Here is an 11,681-nt window from a genome sequence, read left to right as displayed (position 1 = left end):
CACAGTTAGGTAGTTGCGTCGTAAAACAACAAAAAAGCATTACTGATTGTCAATTTAGCTTAATCTTAATTTATAACTGGCGTTTTAAAATCCCTGCATTTGGCCTTCCTCACGTCGGACAGACGACTGCATGCTTGTTGCCGGAAGAACAGCCTACATTCTACGGCAATAGGCACGTCCAAATAGAACCGACAGATTTTTGCGCAAAAACCATCAACAGTGCTACAGTTAAAAGACCAAACGCAATAGCACATGCTTATACTTGCGAAGCATTTAAAGCAATAATAACTATTAAATGACTACACTATGAAAACACTGCTACACAAGTAGCTGCAAAATCACAAAACCCTTGGCAGCGGTGGGATTCGAACCCACGCCCCCGAAGAGACTGGAGCCTTAATCCAGCGCCTTAGACCGCTCGGCCACGCTACCAGTAACCACGACATCGAAGGTAGGCCTATATATAGTAACGTTTTACAATATACACAGTGTTTGTTATTTGATTGTGATCATCTGTCAATTTATTACAATCACCTGCCTACCAAGATGGTCGTGTGGTGATGTAACAGAATACTATGAACATAGAGATAAAACAGTACTGTACAGTACTATCATTATAATATTTTTTTCCATCTGGCAACACTGAAGGGGTCCTAATAATAACCAAAAGTTAAGAGGGTTGATGCACAGGAAAACTGTGTTGACACAATATGCACTTGTTTCATTTTCCACAACAGCTAGGTTTTGTGGGCTAGGCTAGCATGCTAGCTGCGTTTTTGTTTTCGTATTTGAAAATACAAAAAACAGCTATCTCGAAAAACACGCCATTTAGCCCCAATCTCATAAATATTGAATATAAAGGGTAAAAGCATAACACGTAACACGCCTTTTGTTCACTCTGGCCAGGTGAACTCTGCTCACCTGGCCAACTTGCATCACCCCATCCCAACTGCCCAAGTTACTGAAGCTTGATCAAAATAGATGCACACAGAAACGTTCTCTCTCTCTCTCTCTCTCTCTCTCTCTCTCTCTCTCTCTCTCTCTCTCTCTCTCTCTCTCTCTCTCACACACAGACACACACTCTCTCTCTCTCTCTCTCTCTCTCTCTCTCTCACACACACACCCTCTTCAGCCTGTAGCTCCTGTTTCTGGGCTACATCAAGTCAATTTAGCTAGCTACATCAGCTACCAACCACTTTACAACCAGTCTACTTCCAGTTTACAACCTGTGTGGTTCCAGTTTTCAACCAGTCTATATACAGTCTTATAATAATAATAATAATTATTATTATTTTATTCTATAATTATATGTATTATTATCAAATATAATTGAATCCTTTCCTTTCATATCGAAATCTTATTTGCCATGCCCATCTTTCTAATTGCCTACCATTCAAAACATCATCACATTCATTGTCATTGTTGACCCGCTAACGGTCCGCGCCTGCCAGTCTAAACACCACAACGTTGCTGTGTCCCTGAAATTTAGCATCTAGCTACCTGGCTAGTGCAAACTTACAACAATGGACAAGTTTTTGAAAAGTAACAGACCAGGGGCCTCATTTATAAAACTGTGTGTAGGATTCACGTCAAAAGGTTGCGTACGGACGAAACACAGAAAGTGCTTACGCACAAAAATATTCTGATTTATAACACAGTGCGCACGCACGTCCTACGCAGGTTTCCCTTTATAAATCACAATCAACTCGAAATGTTGCGCACGTGCGCGAGCCTCATACTCTGCCCCTTAACTCCTACAATTAACCATATATGGTCAATGAAACGCCCTGAATGAATACTGATGTGTATGTAAATGTACTTGTCATTCCATTCTCTGTGTGAGAAATTGGCAAAGCCGGACCAGACGGAAAAGAGAAATGTCCCCGGTGGCCTCAGTTCGGGCGTCACCAACCAGAAACAGTTTGTTGAGTGGCAACATGTCACAGCAGTATTTAATGCTGCAGCTCAGAGAGGAGAACCCTTTATAAAAATAAAAAAGAAATTGTCCGATATAAAGGTTGACGCCAAGAAACGCATTGGACTGTTGTGTCAGCACCACCGGCTGGGCGAGGAGATACCGGAGCTCTCTCCTCTTGAACGTTACACCTCGATGACGGGGGAAACCCTATTTAGTGGCATTGTGCCAGAAAAACAGCGTGACACTGACTTAACGTTAGAGAGGAAGATGAGATGCTGCTACGATACCCAGGTATCGTAAATGTGCCTTTTGTTTTTGGAAAGAGTGAACATAACCACGCACTCAGCATTTCACATTCATTTGATTTGAATAAAAAACGCATAGACAAGTTCTGTATTCTCGTTTTCTGACTCGGGGATCAGACAGTGTGCGACCGGGGTGAACAGCTGGCTGTAGAGGACGCTGCACCTGGCACCGGCGTCTCCAATGCGCCCTGTGCGTCATAACGCATAATTATTTATTACCTTGAGACATCCAGTCCAATTGCCTAACACCTTGAATTTGTCAGATTTAATTGTGACAAACTGGGTCTCTGCTAAAAGACTGTAATGCACTTACTTGAGACTAATTCACACCATGTCAGCCTATAATGACATGTAGATGCTTTTTGGACAAATGATCGGCTTTCAAACGAAAGCAACAAAGACACTATTTAGTTGTAGCCTAGACGTTCTTCTGACAAGGAATATTATTATTAGAGGGGTTTCTAAGTTGATGTGGAGTCGGCCTGGAAGTTAACTGAGTGTACAATGCCACTTTTTGCTTTATTTTACTGCTTTGCTATGTCAGTCGCCGTTTCCCACTGTCTCCAAAATGTGTGCACGCATGGGTCAAAGTTTCCGTGGCGGTGCGCACATTCTCCCGTCAAGTTTGTTTTTTATAAATCCCAAAGTTTGCTTAGAAAGTGGCGTACGCCTTCTTTTGTGCGTACGTAACGTTTATAAATGAGGCCCCAGATGACGAGCAGGCTGAAGACTACGGAGCCCCCCTAGGGTCACGGCGAGAATTTTTTTTTTGCGTTCCCTCGCAATATGTTTGGCGTTACCTCGCAGTACTTTTGCGTTACCTCGCAATACTTTTGCGTTACCTCGCAATACTTTTGCATTCCCTTGCAATACTTTTGCGTTCCCATGCAACATCGTCATTTCATCTTAGGTGCCCTGGCGTGAAGAAGAAAAGGTGAGTTTTGCTTTGATTTTACAAACGATTTTTGGGTGGGGGGATTATTATATGTATTTAACCTCTGTGGGTTCTCTTTAATGGTTAAGAAATATGTGTGAAAATAGACGTTACTAGATATTTACGACTTAGCTCTACCTCTATATAAGGCAACTTGCTGCTGAAACGTTTTTTCTTTTGGTTCTCATATTCAATAAAACAATATTTGTATCGGAGCCAAGCGTGTGTCTGGCGGTATTTTTCTGAATGATTGACGTTACCGACCAGACCTGCACCTCAGCAACCTGTGCATTAACCCTTCTCATTATCACAATTGATAGCATATTTCTTATGTAACGTTATGTCTCTGACACACACATACACACACTCGTATACACGACCTTTTCACATAAGTGAGGTTTATTAAGTAATGACGTTTGATAACTTCTAATAACGTTTGCATCGGACATCAATGTAACTTCAGGGCCAGCTAGGCGTTTACTCTGACATTTGCCCAGGACCATCAGTGTTAGTCCAGGCCCACCATCAAGTGACATTCGCCCAGGACCGTCATTAATGTTCGTATGTAGAGTAAAGTAAATGCAAATAAAACCATGTACTCTTTTTTTTCAGAAATGGAGGACATTATTAAAACAGCTGTCATCAAAGAAGAACAAAGAAAATCTGGAGTGAAAAAAGCAAAACTAGATGTTTTTGTCATAAAACGTCAGGAAGATGTGCTTAGTGTTCTTCTTGGAAAACTGCAAAGTTTAAGCCTTGATGGCCAATACAGCACTTTCAGTTCCAGTTCCAGTAAAGACAAGGAAAGCAGCTATTACAAATTTAATTGCATCCGTTTTGGAAAACAAAAGCCTAAAAGCTACAGAGCAGTGGGTTGCAAGGCTTATGTGTCATTTAAGGTTAGTAATGAGTGGGAAAATTACACGGTCATTGTCCAGCGTGTGTATGATAAACATAATAACCATGATCCTATTGACCCTATGGATGCATACTCACACTGTATCTGCCCTGACCTGAGAGGGAAGATAGAAGAACTCCTTGCCCTTGGAACTAAACCAGACATCATACTGAGTGTCATAAGTGGGCCAGAAGCCAAGGACACAGTGATGTACATGATCGCAAGTATTTCGTCACACCACGTGGTATTGATAATGTGAGAACCAGCATCATGAGAATGAATATATAATATTTTATATAATATATAATATAATATTTTCCATATAATTGTTACAGTATGTACAGAAATGAGGACATTTTTCATGATTTTTGCAATTTTTATGTAATTTGTAACTAAATGAAATTCAAAAGCATTGCAGTTATGTGTATGAGAGCAATTCCTCTTAACATTAAAAAAGTACAGACAGATTTTGGTGTTCACTTTTTTATTTTCTGAAGTTTGCTTGTACTGCTGTTGCTAAGCCTATTTTTTTAGTTATACATATTAATGTCTGCCTGGTTGTTTTAGCCACCTTTCAGAGGTTATCAAAACAAATCTTAGTTTCCCAAAGTTTTAAAGGGTACTACATTAGGCCAACATTTTGGTTTCAGTGTACAACCCCTTTCCAGTGTATCCAAAGAACTTCCAATTTCAAAATTAAGTAATACATTTAAATATAAACACAGCTGATCAACACATTTCCAGTTATGTTTTCCAAATAACAAGTAATCAATAATCTAAAGAGTCTGTAGATGTGCAAGAATTGTTTTTCTTAATTAGCTTTCTTTTGGTTAGAAGTTATATTTTATAACTAATAATTAGACAATGTATGCCCAGGACCATAAACCAGCATCAACCACAATGCCAGCCATGGGGTAGATCTGTTGTTCCTGGAACCACAGAATGAATTTGGATTATTGGCCCTAGAACTACAAGGATAGGATTGTTGTTCCTGGAATGTCCAAATAATGGTTCTGGTTGAATAATTCAGTCATACATTGCCTACAATAATCATTCTGTAGGCTACTACTGTTAGCCCAGTGTTACAATTATAGACTGTAATGTCAAAACCATGGTGTCAATTATGTCATCACAGATGTGCTTGATAAGGATCATGAAAAGCAATGATGGTCCAAGGCCATTAAAATAAGGTTTGCCTGGGACCATCTCAGTACTGTTGGTCTTGGAATATATAATGTAAGCAATGTAAATTCATGGAAATTAACCTAGTTCACCAGAGTCACCAATGTTAGTCCTGGATCATCATTGAAAAAAGTGTTAGTCCAGGACAATCCTAGGTGTGTTTAAGCCAGGATCATCATCAACCAATATTAGGCCAATGCTATTTTCAAGGATTTCTATTTGGAAATTACCCTGGCTTACCATGTGAGGAGCAGATCACAGATAAGAGTTTTGCTCATTGAAACGTGCAGGGCAGCAACTAGTGTGTTGGACGAGGATCGTCATAAGCAATGTTAATCCACTGCTATTGTAAGAAAAAGAAGGACTTACTCAATATGGATAGCTCAGGAATATAATCATTGACAATGTTAGTACAGGACCATGATAATAGTTTGCAAGTCCAGGGCAATTGTAGATTTGTTTTTGACCAAAATCATAATCAGGGGCCACTGCAATAATCATCATTACAAGGACTGATCCTGAGCTATCATCAAGGACAATGTAAGTTCAAGACCATCATAATAGTTTGGGCAGGCGAATTTTGTTAAAAACTGACACACAAATTAAAGTATATCTTAGATATTTTATTGAGAAAATGACATTGCATGTTGAAAACTTGTCTAAATTATAGTATATGTATATATGTGTATGTATAGTTACAGTTATGTGGTAGTTATGGATAGGATGGTGGCAGTGATGTATGCTTATTTGTGTGAGTCTGTTATGTCAGTTCAAAAATAAATTTGTTTCATTCACTCTCTCTACATCTGTCTGCGTGTTTCAAACCTGATCCAGTTTTGCAATGAGATGGGACAACACTGCTGTTAATGCGTGAGGTCCAAAAGAGTGTGTTTGCAAACTGAAATCTGAATTCACATTGATGTTGTCCTTCACGTTATCCAACATGGTCTGCAGAGTCTGCCTGTGGAAAAACACAAAACACATTAAACCAAGACACCTCTGGGAAGCAAACACTGTCCTGATTTGGACCAAACTGCTGCACTAAAAGGACCAAAGAGACCAGAGAAGCTGGCATCAACTTCCACACGTCAGTAGAGTAGAAGATAGAGGCTGTTTTATATGCTAAATTTAACTGACACAACTTAAAACACAACATGTCTGGCTAGTAGTAGCCAACAGACTGGAGTTGTGTTTGAAACAGTTTGTAACGGTATGTGTTAGCTAGTTAGCTGTTAGATGTAATCTTTACATTTCAGCTGTATGTTAGTTGGCTAGCTCTCTGCTGCCATACAAACACGTTGTTTCTGAGAACAATCAGCACACATCATTCAGCATTATGTCCAACCAGTGTTTATATTCTACTGTGGCAGGTCGCCACCGTAAAGTCGCGACCCGCCATGCTAAACATATGTTCTATAGTGTTTTCTATAGTATTTGTATAGTACTCAGTAGCGGCACCGCTGCTGAAAATGCGGCGATTTTTTTTCAAATTAATTGCAGGCTATTTCTGCCAAGACGCACCTTAATGATGGAAGTGACACATAGTGGCGTGTGGTGGCATACAGAGAGGACGTTCATTTGCATATCTGTATAGGCTACTGTGGATTTTAAGTTGATTCAAGTGTAGAGCTGTTTGTTTTTACTGTAGTAGCCTACTTGTTTACATGATGGCATCTATATAAATTATTTCTTTATGGATTGTAATCTTAATTGTAGGCTAAGATGTCATGCCAATGAAGTAAAAATTGTTAGTATTGTTAGGTGTGTTTCAGTGATGTTGATATTTAATTGCTGCCAACATCTGTCTATTGTTACAACAACAGATAATTTGGGGGTTTTACATTAAAAATAAGCAGATTTTCATATATACTCTTAATACAACTACTCAGTACCAAAGAGTACCAAAGAAATCTGAGAATTATAAAGTCTTCTTGAAAATAGGATTCATAGTTTCTGTAAAGTATATGCACTATTAAAATACTTCTAGAAGATAATCTTTATGATTTAAAACATAATTACTTAACATAGTTTAGCTATTTTTATCTACAGACTACAAAAAATGCAGTGAGCTAAATAAAAAGTAGTAGTGATGTCTCAATAAAAAAATATTAGCATTATAATGGCAGCATAAGCCACTTTCACCATTGATTCCAATGACAGTCAGCTGAGAAGTGTACCCAGGTAAGATGGCTGCCATATGGTCCCATTCCAGAATAGGAATTCTCTATGACACGTCCCCTCTACTGTTATATCTCTATGGCCTACATAAAGTAGGCTATGGCTTTACCTCTGCACGTAAGAATGGGCCCCAAATGTGCCCCAAATGCGTTCTCTGCCTCGAGATCCTCTCAAATGAGTGTTTAAAGCTGTCTAAACTTCAGCGTCACTTGAAACAAAAGCACCTGAAAAAACATTTTTTCAATTTCAATTTTTTCAAATGAAAGGAAGAGCATCTGACCAGGCAGTCGGCTACATTCATGCAGCAAGCTACTGTCCCTGAACGGGCATTGAAGGCATCGTGTTTGGCCTCATACCACATTGCTCATGCTAAGAAACCGCACACAATTGGAGAGGATTTGATTCTACCAGCTACCATTAAGACATTGTTATTGCTTGGTGAGGATGCTGCACAGAAAATCTATGCTGTATCACTCTCAGATAATTCTGTGAGCCGACGGATTAGTGACATGGCTCAGGACCTGTCCGTTCAACTCTTGGAGCAGGTGAGACCCAGCGAATATTTCGCACTTCAGCTGGATGAGAGCACGGATGCAATAATAATAATAACTTTATTTACATAGCACTTTTAAAAACAGAGTTTACAAAGTGCTTTGACAGACAAAATAAAAGCAGAATACTCAAAATATGAATTTAAAAAGCAATAAAACAATAATTAACAAGGATTAAATTTGAGGGACAGAGGTGGAAAGGAGCAACATTCAAGTAAATAGTGGTATGATCGTAAGATGAAAACCAAAATAAACAGTAAGTTTAAAATGAAATAAAAGTAAGATAAAATTTAAATTCACAAGAGGAGCTGATTGAGATGACAAACTCAGGAGATTTAAAGGAAAGGACTATCCCGCCCTGGCTGAGAGGGCTCTTAAATGCCTTCTCCCTTTCGCAACCACCTACTTCGTGTGAGTCTGGCTTTTCAACTTTAAAAGTACTAACCCTAACAAAACACAGAGCATGCCTACATGTGGACAATGACACGCATATGGCACTGACGGACATAAAGCCCAGGTTTGACAAACTGTGTAGGAGGTCAAATTCAAGACACTGGTACTCGCCTACAGAGCAGTACATCAGACTGCCCCTCCCTATCTGCAATCTCTGGTCAGGTTCCAGACTCCGCCTCGTTCCCTCCGCTCCTCCACCCTTTCAGGTCGCCTCGCCCGTCCGTCGCTACGTGGGCTCAGAAGTCGCTCATCCCTGGCGCCACAATGGTGGAACGAGCTCCCCCCTTCTGTCAGAATGGTTGAATCACTGCCCATCTTTCGGCGGAGACTAAAGACACATCTCTTCAGGTTACACCTGGACCCCTCTTGAACTAACCTATCTTCTTACCCTTATTTTAAAAAAAAAGAATAAAAAAAAAAATATCAACGAATGCTACTTATTCCTATTAAAAGGCTGTGATGCACAGTTGGTTTCACTACTGTTGACAAAATGTACTTATTGTAAGTCGCTTTGGACAAAAGCGTCTGCTAAATGACATAATGTAATGTAATATAATGAGCCACCAAGCCCACCCCTCCCACTAGTCTCTCTCTCTCTCTCTCTCTCACTCACTCACTCACTCACTCACAGACACAAACACACAGACACAGACGGACAGACACACACACACACACACACACACACACACACACACACACAATGTTGTTAAACTAAACAGAAATGACAAACAATGTTTATAATGGAAAACAGAAATATTGAATATGATGAAATGAGAAAAGATTTGAAATACAAATGTAATTATTATTACATTAATAAAAGTAAGGAAATATTTTGGGTAATGGGTAAAAATGAGTTCAGTACTCAGAGCTTCATATGAGACAATACATATCGCCCTCTACTGGTGAAATTCTTACTGTTTTTACTATTTTTTATTGCCTACTTGTTACATCCAAAAATATACGAACAAGGACTGTGTGCTCACTGTGTGTTTATTTGCATCAGCGGCCATTTAACAACTGCACTTCACTGAACATCCTTTACGACAGTGACGTCACGCTATCGTGACTTAACATGTTGTAGCATGCAGCTGTATACTACATTCACCCCCCCCCCTTCTAAAGTACAAACAGACTTGAAACAATTTAGTGCAACAGAATATTACTATGGCCTGAACATAGCCAACCTGACTGGGTAAACAGGGTAGACTGCCGGTTTACCCGCATAGCCTTGTGGGTTATTCTACCACGTGACAGGCTATGCACTAGTCTAGGTTTTATTTACAGGTTAACACATAGTCTCTGAGGTAAGGGGGCCTCCGGCGAACCCGGGCAGGACGAGGCCCAGGCTGCAGGGGTTCAGCTGGTGCATCGGGTTCTGGCGGATGCGCAGCCGGGGCTCCTGGCTGTACAGCAGGGAAGTCCCAGTCCCCATCCGTGTGGCGCGGATCAGCTGCGGCTGCCAGGTCAGAGGCGGACGGTGCCGTCACCCATCTAAGGCGACTGGCATGCCAACGTGAACCGTCGGCCAGGCGGAAGGTAGCCGGTAGCAACAGTGCCGTGATCTGCTGGGGTGCAGACCAGAAGGAAAGCAGCTTGTGGGACCGACTGGGTCGACGGATCCGGACCCAGTCTGACACTGCGAGTGCAGGGCATCTCACACGTCGCACCCTGTCGAAGCGCTGCTTCATGCGGTGTTGCTGGTCTGCTACTCTGTCGCTGGAAGAGGACTTCGCCGCTGGAGTGTCTTCTGTCGGAGGGCGTAGACGATCCAGGGGAAGCTGCAGTTCACGTCCCAGCATTAGGAGGGCTGGAGAACTGCCTGTCGTGGCGTGTGGCGTCGCCCTGTAGTGCAGTAAGGTGTCTGCAGTGCTGATGAGAATGGAAGGCCGTCTGCCAGGTGTGCTCTGAGCCCGTTCTTGAGGGTCTGGTTAAACCTCTCCACACCGCCGTTGGCCTGAGGGTGGTATAGGGCAGTTCTAATATGTTTGATTCCCCTCTCCCCTGTGAAGGAAGCGAAGTCCGCTGAGATGAACTGGGGGCCGTTATCAGTGGTGATGGTGTCAGGCACACCCCAGTGGGAAAACAGGGAGGCGAGGAAGTCGATGACCACCCTGGCAGTGACAGACCCGACAGGGAGCACTTCGGGCCATTTGGAATGTAGGTCGTAGGCCACCAGAAGGAAGCGTTGGTGCTGAGGGATGCCGTGAAGTTCGCCACAGATGTCCACCTGGATGTGGGTCCACGGTGCCGCTGGCCACGGCAGGGGCTGCAAAGGCGGAGGTGGGACCGGGCCGGTCTTACCACTGGTGAGGCAAGCTGTGCAGTCCTTCACCATCGTCTCAATGTCCCTGTCAATGCCAGGCCACCAAACCAGGCCCCTGCAGCGTTGTTTGACCCTCACAATGCCTAAGTGACCATCGTGAACCATGGCCAGGATGCGTGCCCTCAAGGCACTGGGGATCACTGCGCACAGCCCCCTTGCCACGCAGACATCATTCCAACAGGAGAGGTCACCCTTGACACGGTGAAAAGGTGCTAGTTCTTCCGGCACCCTGGCGGGCCAGCCCTTTTGGATGAAAGTGAGGAGCTGGGTGAACACCGGGTCCTGTGCAGACGCTGCTTGGAGCTCGTGCAGGGAGACAGCTGCCCGGAGGGGTTCGTGCAACATGAGGACCAGCTCCGACTCAGAGGGGTCTCGGACGGCATCCGGCACAGAGCTGGGCGTGGCTCTGGAGAGCAAGTCTGCCACGACGTTGTCCCTGCCAGGCATAAACTCTGTAGTGAAGTTATAAGCCTGCAACCTCTCTGACCACCGGTAAAGGCGTAGTGGCTTGTGTCCTGATCCGGTCGTGGCCAGCAGAGCTGTGAGGGCCTGATGGTCTGTCCGGAGAGTGAAGTGCCGCCCATAAAGGTACATGTGCCACCGTTCACATGCCCAGACGCAGGCCAGTGCCTCCCTCTCTCCCACGGAGTATTTCTGCTCAGCCGAAGTAAGTGACCTCGAAGCAAACGCCACTGGGCGCTCAGCTCCTCTCTGGAGTTGGGACAGGACAGCACCAACAGCGGTGTTGGATGCATCACAAGTCACGAACGTGGGGCTTTGCAGGTCGAAATGGGCGAGAACAGGCGGGCAAGTGAACTGCGTTTTCAGCCGGCGGACTGCGGTAGAGCATGCAGGGGTCCAAGACCAGGGCACGTCCTGCTTGAGGAGGGCGCGCAGCGGTGCGGTGGTTTCCGAATAGCGGGGGAGGAAACGCAGGTA

At 43.2% G+C, this 11,681-nt stretch overlaps 1 non-coding gene across 1 annotated transcript; it reads right to left on the bottom strand.

Moving 5' to 3' along the window:
* Positions 1–350: 350 nt before the first annotated feature.
* Positions 351–432, bottom strand: trnal-aag (transfer RNA leucine (anticodon AAG)). The gene has a single exon. It is a non-coding gene; the product is annotated as a tRNA-Leu (tRNA).
* Between the last annotated feature and the right edge of the window lie 11,249 nt (positions 433–11,681).

This window comes from Centroberyx gerrardi, chromosome 23, assembly GCF_048128805.1.
Source record: "Centroberyx gerrardi isolate f3 chromosome 23, fCenGer3.hap1.cur.20231027, whole genome shotgun sequence".
NCBI lineage: Eukaryota > Metazoa > Chordata > Actinopteri > Beryciformes > Berycidae > Centroberyx > Centroberyx gerrardi.
This window is presented reverse-complemented; position numbering and strand designations above follow the sequence as displayed.